Genomic DNA, 19,235 nt, shown 5'->3' with positions numbered 1-19,235 from the left:
TTACAGTGTATACCTTCACAGGAAGAAAATACCTGATTCTGAAGGATTCTTTCATCCAAAACAGAAAGTAAGGACAAGAACCAATGGCTGGAGATTAAAGTCCACAAAAAATCAAAATAGAAAAGATGTTTTTTTAAAAAAATAAATAAAAACAAACAATTGAGGATTTGGACCAAACTACACAGGGAAATGGCTGCTTCTCAGTGTTCCACATCTTCAAGACTGGCTGCTTTCTTTCTGGAGGATTATTTTTAGTCAAATACTGGTTATTGAAATGAATATGAGGCTGACTGGGGAGCCTGTCTACATTACCACTAAAGTCAATGTAATTTATGTTTCTTAGAGGTGTAAAGAAACTACCTCCCATGTGGCAACATAAATTACATGGACTAAAAGTGGTGTGTATTATGTGGGAGTGGGTTTCCCACCCACCAGCACAGCTTCTGTGTCCTGTCGAGATGGGCTAAATATGCTGAGGGGAGAGCACCCCCGCACTGTTGTAGCATGCCTTCACCAGACATGCAACAAAGCCTGAGTGAAATGTTCATGGCTTCTGTCACACTGTAGGTCAAGTAAGACTAGATCAGGGTGCGGGACCTCTCGTCAACAGAATGGATCCCGACCCTGGTGTAATTTGAACCAGCTTGTGGCAAGTCTCCATGCCTCAGGCCAGACCTCTAAGCCTTGACACACCCAAGGGGCAGGAGCACAAGCACCGGCACCCAAAGTCTGCTCCCACCACAGACAGGGTTGGATTAACATAGGGGCTACAGCGCAGGGCCCCAGGCTAAAGGGAGCCCCCTGAAAAAAAGATTTTTGGGCCACCAAAATCCCATGTCTTGTTCAAAGGCCCCTCAGATGGAGGCCCTGGGCTGAGGACACTAAAGCCCCTGCACATTATCCAGTCCTGCATGGGGAACGGGAAGGGAAGGGACAGCACCACCACATGCTGCCATCTGCCCATCTAGACTGGAGCCACAGGGCTGCAAGTGCCAGGGAAAGCTCTGCCCCTATGCTGCCCTCACCTACAGGTTCCACCCCCACAGGTCCCATTGGCCAGGAATCCCAGCCAATAGGAGCTGCAGAGAACAATGTTTGTCGGTAAGCGTGGGCCATGCTGTGCTACCTGCTTCCCCCTTCTGGCAATGACTGGTAGCTGCCCCAGGTAAACACCCCACACTGTAGCCACCTGGCCTGACCCCCACTCCTGCACAGTAGGTCCCTAATTCCCTCCTAGATCTTACACCCCAACCCTGAGCCCACGATTCCCTCACAAGCCTTGTACCTCCAACCCTCACCCCAACCTTCTGCTGAGCTCCCTCCCACTTTTCAAACCCCTTACCCCCCCACACACCTCATTCCCAGCCCTGCTCAAGGACCTGCACCCCCGGTCAAAGCCCTCATCTCCCTCCCATACTCACCCTTCTCTCTCAACCCACAGCCCCCTCCCGCACACTGAACCCCCATATTTGGCTCCACCCTGGAGCAGTGTTCCCTGTAAGATGAGTACCTGGACAGCCACCCAGGAGAGATTCAGGTGCCACCTTGCAGATTAGCACAGCATCCACAGCCAGCAGGATGTGTTTCTAACTGGTGATGCTCTTCTGTACAACTCGCTGCAAATAAGATGTATTCTGCCAATGGATGGAAAAGATTAGAGGGAACACTGCCCTGCAGCCAAGTCCACAGGAAATCTAAGGCTGTGGCTACACTGGGCGGGGGGGCGGGGGGGAAGAATACCAATGAGCTGCTTAGGCAGATGCTAACTAACTAAGTGAATATGAAGCACCTCATTAGCATAATGGCAACCACATGGATTTCGAAAGTGCTGCTTTCGAACACGCGCCACCGGCGTAGACAGGGGCCCTTTCAAAAGGAACTCCCAGATTTCAAAAGCCCCTTCTTCCCAAAATCAAATGAGAGAGAAGGTTCATGAATGAAACTCAGGAAGACAGTGGTATAAAAAAACATGTAAAATGCGAGCAAATAGAATATGTAAGAAGTTTGTGAGCATACTGAAGTAAACATGTAACACATGACAAATCATTGTGTGCGCGCTGTTCTTAAAATAGGGGTTACAAAAAGTATGTTTTGATATTATTATTAAGGACTGTCTTGTATTCACATGCATTGCAGCTCTTGAATTATTGAGTTTTTTTTTTAACCAAATTTGAAAAAAAAAAAAAAAGGGTCTTCTTGCTATTTTGGTTGCCAATCCCTGCTCTAGGCTATTAATCCAAATGAACCAATGGAATTACATCCCTGTAAGTCTGCAGCAAGAGAGAAGCAAGCAGGTACATTTATTCCTAAACAAAATAGTTCACATCGCATGTCCCACATATAAAATGTATTCTCCAATGAGCCCACACACCACAAAATTAGAAACATGTATTTTGGAGGAAGTGGGGAGGAAAGGAGAACACTTGAATTAAGTAGGAAGCAAAAGATGACTTGGAGGTGGCTGGGCAAAGGGGTTTACGGCAGTGCTGTTACTCTAACAGTTGCGCTCATTAAAATAAAGATGTGTTTTTAGTTAAACCTCTGCATGCCCCTGTATGGACAGTGTTCAATTGCTTTAAAAAAGTTACTCACATCCACTTACCTGAATTCAGTAAGGAGTCAGCTTAGACTACAGTGATATGAGCCTGCCCTGTATGTAATTTAAGTCTGTCCACTCAGGAGAGTTATACTGTTTCAACTACAACAGTTTGTAGTTAGGCCAATTATTTTTTGTTACATTTAGACACTTTAAGAATCATGTTTCCCCCTGTTTTCTCCCCTACATCCTAGGATTTCTCGACAATGGAAATGCCACAAAAATAAGATCTAACTATGGTTTCCTTCAAAGAAAGCCCAGTTCCTGCACATTCTTTGCCTGCCGACCACCTTCCTCTTTCCCTTGTTCCTATTTCTATATTATTATATTCTTTGCCACGCTCCCAGAAAGGTAGCCATTCTATCACAGGTTCTATTTGCATGTTAAATAGTGATACAGGGTTTTGCTACAATATTACCTTAGCAACCTCCAGAACACACAGCACTTTCATACCCACACCTATGAGAATCTGGCAGAAAGCAAAAGTGACTTGCAAACTCATCATGAGGTTACTGTAATAGAATCAGAATGGCAACATATTAAACAGTGACCTTGCCTAATTTGTTACAACAGACAATGCAGCACTGAAAGTCAAAAGGGACCGTCAGCAGGAATTAGTATTTCATACTTACAAGGCATGTTTCCTCCCAGAACAAGCAAAGTTATAGCAAAAGAAAACAAAGGACATCCTCCAGTCAAGCAATAATTGAGATTGCTATTGGAAGCACTGTGGTCTAGTGGGTAGTACACTGGTTTGGTGCTGTTTATATCATCTGGGTTCTTCTATACCTTACTCTTTCACTGACCTGCTTGGTAATTATGGGCAAGTCATGCTGCCCTCTTTGCCTCAGTTTCCCCACGTGTAAATCGATAATGATACTGACTTTCACTGAAAAAATGCTTTCTAGAGAAATAACTTACATAACACATTGCATCACCAGAGACACAAAGTGAGTAAAGCAGTATCTTTTTATCGCAGTAACTTCTGTTGCTGAGAGTCAAACTGGTTTAAAAAAATATTACCTCACTTATCTTGTGTCTTTTATACCTTGGGACTGACATGGCTACAACTCTGCATACAAGAGTGGAATATATAAATGTTATGTAATATCAGATCTATTAGACTTCAGTGCTAAAAATATTCCAATGGGAACTCAGCAAAACCATTCCAATTAAACAAAAACAAAAAACAAAAAAAAAAAACCACACCTCACGGTTTACACTAAAAAGAGTTAGTATGTCACCAAGAGCACAGACAACCAAAACCAAGAGATCAGGTGCCTGAAGGCTGACCAGCCAGGCTGTACACATTTTTGGTACAGCCATTCAGACATATGGAAAGTAGACAAAATCCCTTTACAGCCTGACCCCTTCACAAGCACTTTGTCACTCAAGCTGTCCCATAGAAGCCAATGAGCACAGTAAGATTTCCAGGATTAGGCCACTGGTTTTCATTCAGGAGCACGGAAGCCTTGAGTCCTGTCCCAGCTCTGCAACTAATGGCTATGTAACCTGGGTGTATCACTTACCTCCCTCTGCCTTAGTTTCCTTATCCTTACTATTACAGAGATGCCTAGATGACCTAATCTTTCCCTCAGAGCCACCTGTGGAAGGCTACTCACATAACAGGAAGGCTCAGGATGCCTGACCCATTCCTGGAACCATGTGGAGAGCTCTCAGCAAGTTCCTAGGTCTGCACATTCGAGGATGATGAGTAGGAGAGAGAGACTGCTGGAGCAAGGCCAGAGCCAGTTCACCTCTTACTGCTGCTTATTAGATGACTGCATCCCAAGTTCCACTTACAAAACAACTTCTCCTTCATCCCTGTCTGCCTCCAGCTATACACAAAGATAGTCAGATATGTGGTACAGGGACCATAATACAGTACTCAGCACAACCGGACCTTGATCTTCGTGGAGCTATGTCATGGCTCCTTCCCCACTCTAGCAAGACAAATGCAGGAGTGGGGGCCAGCAAAAGTACCTCAAAAACCTTACATACCAGGTTTTGGTATAAACTTCGCCCCCAAAATCCTTAAAAAAAAACAAAAAAAAAAAACCTTAGATTTTGGAGATAAAATTTGCTGCCACCACCCAAGTAATAATAAGGAAACCAGGGAGAGACGACTTGGGAAATCTCAGCCCCAAAAGTAAAAAACCAGGACACAAACATTAACCAATACCAGGTTAATAAAAAGAGAGAGAGAGAACTGTTATTATTACAACAATATTCGTGCTGCAAGCCTCATGGCTAGATGGAAGAGTCACAAAGTAAAACACATGGGGAGTCTCCACCATGGGCCTAGAACTTAGTTACAAGGAGAGTAAAAGAACATTTCTAAAAAGTGAACAGACATCAGATCCCACTTCCCAAGCCATAAAACAATAAAGCCTAACGGATTTATCTAAACTTTACCCTGCTTACAGAAGATTGGAGGGCCTGTTCTTGGAGGGACATATTCTGTGTCTGTCTCCCTCATGGGTGGAAAGAAGAAGAGAGACCAGAGGACAGAAAAGGGAGCAGCCAAAAAATTCCTTTGTCCCAGTTTGAAATTCTTACCTACATTCCTATAGGCCAACCCCGCCTGGCTAAGGAGATTAACCCTTTTACTCCCAGGCTGCTGGCTAACCCTCATGATCATGACAAGTTACTACATGACAAGAGAAAAGCGCCCCAAAATCCCGTGAGTAACCTGCACAAGAAGTTACACTCCTTGAAACAATCCTTTCTGCTTTGAGTGCTCTAAATCCTGCCTTAGAGTGACAGCTTCCTCTAAGGAATTCTGTAGCTCTACCTCAACAATCCAAGCAGCCCCAGATCTAGAAGCGGGAGACAGTCGCTGGGGAATCCCCAAGAACTTGAAGGCTTTTGAAGGGTTCACAGCAGTGGGTCTCACCAGCTGATGAAAGAGTTCAGTAAGAAATTCTATGTTATTCCATCTCTCCACCCCCACCCCCAACCCCTGCATGAGTTTTACTTCAGGAGAGAAATGATTTCCCAGCCCTGCTCCCAAGTTCTCTCCAGCATGGGACAACTGAAGCTTTCTTTTAAAGATCTAGTCTCTCACAATCAATGTATTTCAGATCAGCTTGGATGATGAAACCATTCTGGATAATTTCATTTTTATGATGCGGTACAGCTCCACTTTATTACTTAGAAATTCAGGTAGTATTCTGATGACTGTCAGAATTCTGTCCACACAGATTCCTTCAATTTGAGCTGCTGAAGTTCTAACTACAGAGAGAGAACACGTCCAACTGTGAAAACCCCATAGTACACATGGATTGGCAGCTGGGTCTGAAACCAGTACATGTGAAACATTGTATTGAAACATTCAGCAATACAGCACTGATCTTTCGAGCCAGAGCTAATGAAGGACGGTCCGATGAGTCTAGAGAATGTGCCTTCTCCACTGGTTTCCCATGACATTTTTGACAAGACACTTAAGCCACATTTACAAGGGTGCATAGATATCTAGAGATGCAGATAAGTGATTACGAGTAAAGGGTTGAAATAGATTTTCCATCACGTGGAGCTTTTAAATCAAGGCTGGACTTGACAGTAGTGGTTGAATTAGTGTGCAAATAGTTAGAGAAGATGCCAGAATGACTAAGTGAGATTCTATAACACATGCTATTCCAGAGGTCAGATGATATGAACATAATAGTCCCTTCTGGCCTTAAAAGGCAAAGTGCAGTTCCCTTGGTTGAAATAGATTTACTGATGTGGGAGGGAAAATACTGTGTAAATTATACATGGCAACTACACTCACCCCACACCACAAACTGTCTATTGGAGAAAAATATAGGGACTTTTTGCCTGCTGGGCTACATCCTCATGGGCCAGGAATATTTTTTATTTAGTGCTTGTTTTTATCCTTGTGAAAATGAGATCTTGCTACCCAATACTGCACTGAAAGATACTGAATCATCATTATATATTAGACCTCTCCATGACAGAAATATAGCCAGTATTTCTCACTATGCAGCCTGTTTGCTACTATCTTGGATCCAGATTTCTGGATCCCTAACTCTTCTTCCCACTTCGTATCCACTGCGTCTACTGAGGGAGTCCTGTCTAATGCTTAACTGTAGGCCTGTGATACAGGATTCTCTGGTTCCAAGTTCTGTCATTGACTCACCTTTACTTGTCCCTACCTCAGTTTCTCCATCAGCAATTCCTCATTTACAGGCTAGGATTGCCTCAGGTGCTATCCCCAGGTGCACCAAGATATTATTAATTATGTTTATTATGCCAGTTCCTCAGGAAGGAACAGCTGAAAATGATGCCCCATTGAGGTAGGCACTGTGAAAATACAAATTACCTGACCATCCCAAGGCGAAAGAGCTTGCAACTTAATAGACAAGGTGAAACCGATGTACACAATACCTTCATTTCCTGGTATTCCAGTGGGGGTAGATAACAGTTTGTCCGGCACCACAAAATAAGTGCTTATTATTGTACTAAGTCTTCCTCTGCCCATTCTTTTCAACCACTTGTTTAAGAGTCTGAACTGCAGAATCATGAAGAATTCATGGATGTGAAAAGCTGCCAAAAGCATGAGAGAAGTTTACGAACACTGATCTGAACCCTACTAACATCAATTCTAAGACATAAAAATAGTCTGGAAAACAAGATTAGAGAGAGAAAGTGATCAGAGAGCAGAGCAATGACAGCCAAGGAGTGTTTCCGAGGAAGATTACAAAATGCAAGGAAGATACGCTACTGGATTAGCGCATTATTGTTGGTTAACAATAACTGGAATTATCTAAACAATATATTTAGTCTTATTTCATTTAACAAATAACTTGGACCCCCAATTCATTTTGAATGTCTTCACGCAACATAAGTACATCTTCCTTATGTGTCTGTCTAGGATAAATGATTCTATAAGGCTCCGATAACACTGGTTTCCTGTTTGAAATAAGCACATTTCTTTATGGAGGAAGGATGGACTTGTGGTTACTGCACAGGAATGTTTATCAGGAACACCAGGGTTCATTTGTAGCTGTATCCAGAGACTTCTCATGTGATCATAGTGAAAATGTTTTCTGGCTCTATTTTCACATCTGTGAAATTGGAACAACAAGGCTCACCTGCCTCTCAGAGTGGTACCGCACTAATGAGTAAAGTCATAAGAGATCCTGGTAAGGAATGTGTGCCCCATGAATGTGAAGTCTTTATTGTATATTTTGTGTGTGCAGAGGAGTACATGCAATATTAGGAGCTTTCCTAAACAGCATTATATGGAGATGGTGCTTTGCAGTATGAATCCATGGCTCTTACACAGTATTACAATACTAACCAATGACTGCTATACAGTAAAAATACATGACACTACGAGAAATACTCTTTTCATCTACACCTGCTTTCCTGTGTGGGGCGGGGGTGGGGAAACAGTCTGGATCTGGAGAATTCCTTGTAGTAATTATACAATGAGAGGACTATTACTAAATGTAGACTGAAATCAAATTCTGAAAGCTATTGGTTATCTATATTACAGCACTGGTAGGTAGGTGATCCAGACTGCAGCACAAGATGCTACAGGTCACCTTATATTTCTCTAAAAAAAGCAGCAGAAATGTAGCACTTTAAAGACTAACAAAATAATGTATTCGGCAATGAGCTTTCTTGGGACAGACCCACTTCTTCAGATCCTGTCCCATGAAAGCTCATCACCAAATAAATCATTTTGTTAGTCTTTAAAGGGCTACATTTCTGCTGCTTTGTTTTGTTGGAGTACAGACTAACACAGCTACCTCTCTGTTGTTATATTTCTCTATCAAGCTCAATTCATATTTCTACATGCAATGGCAGGTCTTCAAGATACCAAGCTTTTGACAAAATCCTTCAAGGTTTCTTAGAGAGATCGCCTGCTGGCTCGCCAACAACTCTGACGCTGGCTGTATGATTTACCAGAAGAGTATGCAAATTAACGCTCTTCTACAGACAGGGTAATTTACCACTCTGGACACTGTCTCAGCAAATCTAAGGATAACATGTATATCCAACCATTGTCAAAAATGTATTGCATTCCACCACCACCCCCCACACAACATACAGCTTTTACATTCAATTTTTATTTAACTAAATTTTATTATAGACTAAGAAAGTGAGCGAGTTTATGGAAGGCAAACGTGAGGGAAAGAGAAGGCGGGGTGGGGGGAGGGGAGAAGACAAAGAAAGAAAATACAATAGTTTTGAGCAAACTAGTTACTTGGAGAGAAGAAAAAAAAAACACTGAATGGTTCCATATTGGTGAAAGAACTTCAATTCCTATTTTAAAGGAAAAAGATGAATAAACTACAGACATCAATAAAGACACCCAGAAATCCTAACATGATAGGAAAACAGGAATTTTCAGTCAACTCAATCATCTCGAACCACTTCATTGTGGTCAAATGTAGCTGAAACACTCTTGGAGGGCAGGAAGTTACATGCCTCATTAAAAATCAGCAAAATTCTATTTCCGGTCTCGTGGGATAAACCATAACCTGGCAGGAAAAGATAGCACACAAAAGCCCCATTTATAGTGAGCCACTCTTTAAGATGAAATCTTTGTCCTGGGCTTGTATTTAGCTTCAAAGTAACAACTTTTGCAGCCTTGGAAGGAAGTGTGTTATTTGGCTTCTTGGTTTGTTGCAAACCCTACTTTTTTTTGCCCAATCTATAATACAGAGAAGTGTTTGACAAAGATCCTTAATATATCAACTATTAAAATCTGTAGTTCCCCCTCCAAACTTTATACAAGTGTTTTCCGTGTCATAGAACTAATCAACATGTTAAAAGCACTGAAAAGCTACATAATTAGTTTTGTTTGTCACTGAATAGAGAATGGACTAAAACTGGTATGTCAAACATTTTACTCCTTTACGAGACAAACATGTTATGATTATACTGCACCTCCAATATTATACTAAATAGTGTCACGATACAGGAACTGTAGAACTGAGAGCTTGATGAGAGAGAAGAAAAAGGAAAAGTTAACCTAAATATCGCACTGTTCTCTTTTTTAAAATGTTTTCTACTTTCCAATTTGTTTGTGTTCTAGACTCTCAAGATGGATTAAGTAGCCTGTGTACAGTGGAAAACACTGTGGTCCAATGGATAGTGTAATGATCAGAGGATCAGGACATCTGGCAGCTCTGCAGTTACTAATCTGTTGTGTGATCTTGGACAAGCTATTTTCCTTGTGTATGCCTTAGTTTCCACATCTGTAAAACAGGAATATGTGATGTTAATTCTCCTTTGCGAAGTGCTTTCAGATGAAAAGCACGATAGCAGTGACTCTCAACCTTGCCAGACTATTGCTTCCTAGAGGCTGATTTGTCTTGTGTAACTCCAGTTTCACCTTACTTAAAAATATAAAGTGTGACAGCACACTTACTGAAAGATTGCTTATGTTCTCATTTTTAATCCTAAAGTTATAAAATAAATCAAATGTAATATAAATATTGTACTTAATTTTCAGTGCACAGTCTATAGAGCTGTAAAAATAAATCCCTGTCTGTATGAAATTTTAGTTTGGACTGACTTTGCTAGTGCTTTTTTATGTAGCTTGCTGTAAAACTGGGCAAACATCTAGATGAGTTGATGTACTCCATTGAAGGCTGCCCTATTGAGAAACACTGCACTACCACAATCTGTGCATCACAAACACATTCTTCCGAACGAAGCCACAGCACAGAGTGTTGTGGAGACACCCACGCTCGAAGCCCTGGCATCAACTAGATGTGGTCATCACTTGGCGTAATAACCTCAAAAACGTCCTTCTGACACGCAGCTATCATAGTGCTGACTGTGATACAGATCACTTGCTAGTTTGCTCCAAGCTCAAGCTGAGACCCAAGAAGCTGTACCGCTCTAAACCTGCTGGAAGGCCCCGCATTGACACCAGAAAGACGGCAAACTTGGAGAAAGCTGAAAAATTCAGAGACACGCTCCAGGAAAATCTGCGCAGCGGCACTGGGGGCGTCGATGCGACATCCAAATGGCAACCTCTGAGGGATACAGTTTACAACACGGCCTTGTCGGTGTTTGGAAAAAGAGCTAGAAACACAAATGACTGGTTCGAAGCTAACTCCGATGAGATGATTCCAGTCATTGAAAAGAAGCGCGCTGCACTCCTGGAGTACAAACGCTCACCGAGCCAGAGTACCCAGCAAGCACTTAGAGAGGCCAGAAGAACAGTACAGCAGACAGCCAAGCGCTGTGCCAACAACCACTGGCTCCAGCTATGCAGCAGCATCCAGGCCTGTGCCGACTTTGGTAATCTCAGAGGAATGTACGAGGGTATGAAGAAGGCATTAGGACCCACCCAGAACAAGACGGCACCTCTGAAATCCAAATCTGGTGAAGTCATTGCTGACAGAGCCAAACAGATGGAGCACTGGGTTGAGCACTACTCCGAGCTGTACTCACGCGAGAACGTTGTGGTTGACGCAGCCCTCGATGCTGTCGAGCTCCTACCAGTAATGGACAAACTGGATCAAGAACCGACTGTGGATGAACTGAAGAGAGCCATCGACGGCACTGCAGCAGGAAAGGCCCCTGGTCAGGATGGTATACCACCAGAGGTAACCAAATGTGCCGCGGACACACTCCTGGAACCCCTACATGAGCTACTGTGCCTGTGCTGGAAAGAGGGTGAGGTTCCACAGGACATGCGTGACACTAACATTGTAACATTGTATAAGAACAAAGGAGACAGAAGCGACTACAACAACTACCGTGGAATCTCCCTCCTAAGCGTCACTGGTAAACTGTTCGCTCGCGTCATCCTTGGCAGACTCCAGAAGATTGCTGAGAGGGTGTACCCCGAATCGCAGTGCGGATTCCATGCAGAGAGGTCTACCGTCGACATGGTCTTCTCTCTAAGGCAGCTGCAGGAGAAGTGCAGGGAGCAGAGAAAGTCACCCTACGTAGTCTTCATCGACTTGACCAAGGCTTTTGACTTGGTCAGCAGGGATGGTCTGTTCAAACTGCTCCACAAGATAGGCTGTCCTCCACGGTTACTCAAGATGATCCAGTCGTTCCACGAAGACATGAGAGGAACCATCCAATATGACGGCGCATTATCGGATGCTTTCAGAATCAGGAGCGGCGTCAAACAAGGATGCGTGCTTGCTCTGACATTGTTCGGGATCTTCTTCCCACTCCTCCTGAAGCATGCCTTTGGATCTTCAACAGAGGGCATCTTGCTGCACACAAGATCTGATGGGAAACTGTTTAACCTTGCGAGGCTGAAAGCGAAGTCTAAGGTGCGAGAAGTCCTCATCAGAGACATGCTGTTCGCAGACGATGCTGCTGTAGTGTCTCACACAGAAGACCAGCTTCAAAAACTGCTGGATCGGTTCTCCAAAGCGTGCAAGGACTTTGGGCTTACCATCAGCCTAAAGAAGACAAACGTACTCGGTCAGGATGTTGCTGAATCCCCATCAATCAGCACTGACAACTATACGTTAGAGGTCATCCACGAGTTCGTTTACCTCGGGTCCACCATCACTGACACCCAGTCGTTGGACACTGAGCTAAATAGGATGATCGGAAAAGCGGCCACAACTCTGTCCAGACTCAGCAAGAGTGTGTGGAATAACAACAAGCTGTACACTCACACCAAAATGCAAGTCTACAGAGCCTGCATCCTCAGCACCCTCCTTTATGGCAGCGAGACTCGGACCCTGTATGCCCACCAGGAAAAGAGGCTGAACGTCTTCCACTTGCGCTGCCTCAGGCGCATCCTTGGAATATCATGGAAGGACAGAGTTACCAACACCGCCGTCCTCAAGCAAGCTGGAATCCCAACCATGCACACCCTCCTCAGGCAGCGTCGGCTCCGCTGGCTTGGCCACGTCCACAGGATGAACGATGGAAGGATTCCAAAAGACATCCTGTCTGGTGAGCTAGCCTCTGGCAAAAGACCTCCCGGACGCCCCCAGCTGCGTTACAAAGATGTCTGCAAGAGAGACCTCAGAGAGGTAGACATCGACCTGGACAACTGGGAAGAACTAGCAGACGACCGCAGCAGATGGAGGCAGGGGTTACACAAGGGCCTTCAGAAGGGTGAGTTGAAGATCAGACAGCTAGCAGAGGAGAAGCGAGCACACAGAAAGCACACTAAGGACTTGCCAGACACCCACTACATCTGCAAGACATGCAGCAAGGACTGTCACTCTTGTGTGGGTCTTTATAGTCACAATAGACGCTGTAAATGAAGTCCTCAATTGAGACTTTAAAGGGCGCGATCCATAGTCTATGCAGACTGAAGGATGCCTACTACTATTGCAATTAGGGCCTTCTCCTAATCCCCCTCCCCAAATCTTTAAATCTAGCCACGTACAACACAGGATATTAATCATATTTCATGGATTATTATGACAAAGAGAAATAATAACACTGTCACTGGCTAAATTTAGAGTTGATCAAGGACCTTTGTACACAGACTTCCTCAGTAGTAATATTTGCCGAGTCAATCTCTGTGTGATGTGCTTAATTCATTCTAGGGTAACCAAATTCTGATACCTACCTTCAGCTTTTCCCAATGCACTATGCAGGCAAATCTCACAATGACTCCAATGAGAGTTTTACCCAAGCAAGTTGTGGACTGAGGCAAAATTGAGTGACATCTCCACAATTTGTCCCAACATCAAGCCAGAGTTCACCAAAAAAAGTCACTGTCCTGCTCATTCTTCTCAACTGTCCCTCATTGTGATTCATCCCACATAAAACTGGTAGAAGCCCATCTTTATTAGTGCAAGAACAGCAGTACCTATAGAGTTCTGAAAGAGCAGACAGACTGCAATGAAATTTAGCTATATCGGGGTCATTACCTGGCAGCAAATTCAAGGAGAAAGCCATTCAGCGAGACACTGTACACTAATGTGCTGTGTTAATACCAAGCACCTAAGTGCATTTGGAAAGATGAGCATCTCATTGCTTCCATTCAGAAGACAACTTGATCCTTCAAACTGTCAACTGCAACTTGACTGCTTTTTGTTTTGATTATCAACTGCAAGTGTGTGTAGTGGTGGTGGGGGTTGGGAGGTAGAAGACCGCAGCCTCTAGCCTCTATTTTCTGTAAGTATTAAAGCATATATGGCATCTGATCCCAGGTGTGCTTATTCTGAAGAATTCATACAGAACCCAGTGACAGCTGGATTTAAGGTCAAAGCTCCTCCAGTTTGGGTCTAAGCACATTAACTTGCCTCCATAGTTAGGCACCTGCATAATTTTCAAAGGTGAAAAGGACCCTCAAGTCTCCTTTAAGTCACTTCAGCATCTCAGAAATTCAAGCAACTGCTACATAGGGTTGTCTAAATATAGACAGGTGCCAATCCATGGGCATTTAAGCTTCAAAATTATAGCCCAAATTTTTATTTCTTTTCCATGATTCTGTTCACAACAGAACATTGACAAGACACGTTTCAAGATGCTTATCCTAAATCAGTATTCCAAAAGCTGGCAGATTCTTTGATACCTGGGGGATTCAGATGTAAATAATGCACAAAGACGCTTTAATTAAATAAGCGGTCTGGGGGAGAAGCTTCTGTAGACCTTCTTAAAACCTTAAATCCTGTGAGCTGGATGAACAAAAGATAGATTAAGCTCACATGTTAAATTCCAGTAAACCTGAAAAGCCTTGGTTAATAAATCACTAAGAGAAAGTTTCTCACAGAAACTCCCCCTCTGCAGAAATGCAAGCTAAATTTATTCCAGAATTTCAAGATTCAATTTTCAGGGATGCAGCTGTATCTCCAATTGATGTCTAATCTCTCAGAATCAGTCCCTCAATTTTTTATTAAGGACTTGATTCTAGTTCAACTCCATTGTTTTCACATTTTCATCACAATGAAAATGAGAAGTAGCAGTCCCTGAGAATCTCCAGAGGCTGAAACAGTCAGATACATAATTATGAAAATACAAAACTTACTCAGCCAGAGTTTCCACTAATTTAAATGGGAGTTCTGCCTGCACCAAAATTGCTGGATTGAGCTCAATTAACACCTTCTGGCCTGTTTTATGAACGAAGTTACCATTTAGCCTTTCAAGGTTGCACTCACAAATTAATGTTCTACTTGCTTCTCATCTCACTTATCAGCCAATTGACATCTTTAGTCTCTTCTTTGCTATGGTTTCACAGTATCTTATTCTATTCCCAAAAGTGTTTATGTGCAGATGATTATTACGGACAGTGCAGGTTTCAAGAAGATCTCATAATGTGACCACAGCTGCACACTATAGGTTGTGTTTAATTTGCCTAGGAGGTAAGGTATCAAAAGCACCTAAGCCTATGCTAAACATTTTTTGTCAAGCCAGCTAGATTGATCAGAAAAGTGAACATTTGCACATCCCTAATCAATTTAAATTAAGCCAATCTAACTCCCCAGTGTGGACAGCTGTTCGTTGTTGGAAGAATTCTTCTATCAGTCCAATTACCACCTTGCGGGCGGGGGGATGGGTGTGTGTGGAAGAGGAGGAGATTTTTCTCCCTTCGCTGTAGTTACTCTCCTGTCTCAGTAGCAAGTGGCTATAGTGTGAAGCACTACAGTGACACAGAGTTTAACTATAGTGGCTTTGGCCTATATACTCATTACAGATTACTTCTTCTCTGCTATGGCACATGCCATGTTCTCTTAGATATGTTGGTCCCAGGATATTAGGAAGACAAGCCGGGTGAGGTAGTATCTTTTACTGGACCAAATTTGTTAGTGAGATGAACTTTACAGCTTACACTAAAATCTTCTTCAGATCAGCTGTGTAAACTCAAAAGCATCTCTCTCCCCTGCCTCAGGTTCCAGGCCTCCTATCTGAGGCAGATATAATAGAGGTCTGTAAAATCATGACGGGAGTGGAGAAAGTAAATAAGAAAAAACTATTTACTTCTTCCCATAACACAAGAACTAGGGGGTCACCAAAAGAAATAGACAGAAAGCTAAAAAACAAAGGGAAGTATTTCTTCACACAACACAGTCACCCTGTGGAACTCCCAGCAGGAGGATATTGCGAAGGGCAGGATTTTAACAGAGATCAAAAAAGAACTAGATAAAATTGAGAATGATGGGTCCATCAACAGTTGTTAGGATCAGCAGGCATGGCATCCCCAGCCCCTGGTTGTCAGAGCTATGACTGGGTGACAGGATGAACTGCTTTCTGATTGCCTTTTCTTTTCATTTCCTCTGGGGCATCTGGTATTGGCCATTGTCAGAAGACAAGATACTGGGCTACAAGGCCGTTCTTATGTTGAGCTCTACCACCCTAGCTTGGTGGGCCAAAGTTCAAGCGCAAGGGCTTCAGTCCCATGCAAGGGACTGTAACACTCACACTGACCCCCAGGATGAATCCCCTAGGCTTGGACTTTGCCTCTGGGCCACAGCAAGTCTAACATCACTCCTGGCAACCCCATTAAAATGGGATTGCAACCCACTCTGGGGTCCTCACCAACAGTTTGAGAACCCCTACTACACATTAAAAGGAAAATATCTTCTCAATTCATGACATTCCTGGACTCCAGTGGTTATCTGTAAGCCTCCTGCCTGTGGGAAGGGGAAAAAAAAAATCTCAAGCCTACAAACCAATGCATGTTCACCAAATACAGGAATAATCTAAGCAGTGAGGAAAAAGCATCTGTAGACTGGGAATTTACTGAACGTTTAGATGCAAAGTCTGTCTCCATATCCAAGGCCACCTGGGTTGCACTTCAACCACCAAGCTTGGTTCAATGACCATCAAATATGGCAAGCCTCTGCAGGAGGAACATACCTCCTTGCAAGTCACTTGCCCAGCTCATCAGGGGCTCCTCACCTGGAAGCATCTAGAGTCCGGGTATGGGGGAACTCAGTATAACATTTCTCTTTCAGCCATTTCCCTTGTAGAAGACATTTGATGATTTTGAGCAACTCTGCCACCACTCCTCAGCCTTGGAAAGAATATTTCTCCCCATGCATCTCTTGGCACTCAGCCAGAATATTTAGTCTGGGGAGGACCTGATACACACTTTACAGATAAGGAGCAGATAGAAAGATGAGGAAATTCTCCCCACTAAACTGTCAGGGATCTCTAGACTCTGCTAGCCAATTTCATGCCGTTCCATCCCCACTTCCACCCAGGATGTTCTGCCAAGCTAATGGCATGGACAGGAGATATGAGGATTAAGGGGAAAAGATTTCCAAGTATGCTACTCTATAGCATACAGTTAGAGTGCTGAGAATTTCACCCCCCAGCAAGTTAATAATTTTAAGTATCCCACTCCCGCCTACCACTACTTATGCATTGTATCTGAATGAGGTTAATAGAATTTAACCCGTGGTTTGAGATACTCGAGGCTTTATGCAACATAAGATCAGTACACAATATTACAATAAAAAGTCTTCTTACAAATTCAAAGTACCTAAGCATACACTGGAAGAAACATCTCTATGTATCTGAATGCACACACTTCTTTATACTTTTAATATGCAAAAGATGTTTGAGAGAAAGTAGCTGAGGTGGTAAGTAAAATCTAACCCACTGAAATCTGCTCTACACAAGCCTTTGCTGCTAGCATACAAAAGTAATTTTAAAATTAACCATTGATAAGAGAATATGCTGCATTACTGTTTTTTCCCCAAAATAATTAATTCCTGGTAATCTGGGCTCAGTTCCCCTTCCTGCAGGATTTCAGGGGACGCCCCAAATTTCATTGTAGGAAAATAAAAAACATCCCTCTACAAATCTACAGGGCCACCACCAATAAAAAGCTATGTATTAGTTTCTGAGATCTATCTTGAGCAAACTGTCCACAACTCCAATGAGACTTTTGCAAGAGAAAGGGGCTTCAGGTAATTACACCATTGCTGTAGAGATAATTTTGTAGGAAACCAAGACTCTGCTTTTCCAAGTGCTTAAGTACATAATTCTACAAGAAGACCCTGTTAACTTCAGGGCTACCCAAGTGTCCAATTCTTGTGCATCAATGGCATATCAGCATTAGGGTCTGGAGCATGAACTGTATTTTTCTAACACTGCCACTTTGGCACAAGGGTGCAAATCCAAGACAGGGGCAAATCACCCTAGCTCTATTTATCCCAATGCATTTTTATTCCAATGGAACTAGGGTGATTTACACCAACTGGGGCTTGGCCCTGTTTCCTTCCTCCCTCCCCCACATAGCATATGAGACTCTTCCCATCCCACACACCTTTCTTCCTCAGCCGACCACGTCTCTCTATTCCCGCTTGATTGCGCCTCTTACACCACACAATAGCAGAGAGAGAGAGACCTCAGCTCTGGACAGCCTTTGGGGCTACAGCTGGTATGAAAGAAGCTATTCACAAAATCCGACTGGGGCTCTAGTGGGGGAGGAGACGCTTTGTCCGAAGAATAAGGACACAAAACCGACAGGCACTGCAATGTGCGCCGGCCAGGGAGGAATTCTGACCTCCGCTCAGGGGGGTTGCAAAGCCCCGAGCGATGCAAAGCGATCCAAACCGCTGCAATGCTGCTTCCTGGGTCTCTGCCCCTCACCGGCACCCCGGGACTGGCTCGCAAGCGGGGGCTCACGCAACCGGGCCGGGGCGGCTTAGTTACGCCCCCCCATTCCCAGCAGTGCTCAGCACGTGAACATGCTGCTCTGGAGCCCTCTCCCACATCCCTGTATAAAACACGGGGCAAAGTGGTTTGCACGGGTCGGGCAATGCGACCCTGCAGAGCCCCCGCGCGGGCAGACCCCTGCCCCGCGCTTTCCAAGATCTAACAGCGAGCTCAGGCTCGGCTCGGCTCGCCAGGGAGCGCCGCTGTTCTCCGTGCACCGACCCTGTTTGCAGAAGCGCCTCCCAGCGCCCAGCCTGCGGGCAGGGGAGCAGCACCCCGGGGGATGGCTGCGCAGCCACAACCTGCTCCCTGGCTCGCCGCCTGCGCCGGGCTCTCTGCAGTGCGGAGGGCCGGCTCCCACCCGAGCCGGGGCAATGAATGAGCAAAGAGGGAGTGAGTTACTCACTGCGGTCCGCCTCGGCTGCGCCGGGAGAGAGACAGGGAGGCAACTTGGGCCAGGGCCCTTCCTCCGCCTGCTGCAAAGTTCCTCAAATGCACCATGCAAGTGGGGGGGAGGAGTTCGCCTCCCAGCCCCTCTGCAAGAATCGTGGGGCTACTTGATGCCTCCGCAGCGGCCTTATTAGGAAGCGCGCGCCTGGGTTTGGGCTGGGGGAGGCGGGTTCGTGCAGGCGCCGGGGAGGTTTCGGAGACAGCCCGCTGCAAAGGCTGCTGCGCTTTGCCAACAGACGCTGGTGACCTCCGGGGCGGGGGGAAGGGGGAGACAGAGCTGCGTGTGCAGCGGGGCCGAAAGCAGCTGCCCGGCCGCAGCTCCGAGCTCCCTGCGGCTGGGGGCTCGCCGCGCTACCCCAGAGATCAAAGGGGCGCTCAGGCCGGAACCAGGCAGCACACAGAGCGGAGTCTGATTGGCGGGGAATCCCTCCCTGGAGCAGACAGCCCGCAGAGATCAAAGCGGCAGAGCCCTCCCTGGAGCAGTGCGTGGGAAGGGGCTAATCCCCGCGGTCGGGCACCTGATGGGTGTAAAAGCCCTGTCAAGTCAAGCACCTGAGAAGTCCCGGGGCACCTCAGAGACGAACAGATGTATTGGCGCATACGCTTTCCTGGGCAAAGACTC

The 19,235-nt window shown here is 44.8% G+C and overlaps 1 protein-coding gene across 1 annotated transcript in view; it reads right to left on the bottom strand.

Moving 5' to 3' along the window:
- The window catches only part of MYLK (myosin light chain kinase), a 309,641-nt gene extending 290,956 nt beyond the window's left edge, over positions 1-18,685 (bottom strand). The window contains exon 1 of the mRNA XM_075000996.1: positions 18,570-18,685. The gene's annotated coding sequence lies outside the window, so the exon portion shown is untranslated. The remainder of the gene's footprint in view (positions 1-18,569) is intronic.
- Between the last annotated feature and the right edge of the window lie 550 nt (positions 18,686-19,235).

Source organism: Carettochelys insculpta, chromosome 8, assembly GCF_033958435.1.
Source record: "Carettochelys insculpta isolate YL-2023 chromosome 8, ASM3395843v1, whole genome shotgun sequence".
NCBI lineage: Eukaryota > Metazoa > Chordata > Testudines > Carettochelyidae > Carettochelys > Carettochelys insculpta.
The sequence above is the reverse complement of the archived record's forward strand: the minus strand, read 5'-3'. Positions and strand labels throughout refer to the sequence as shown.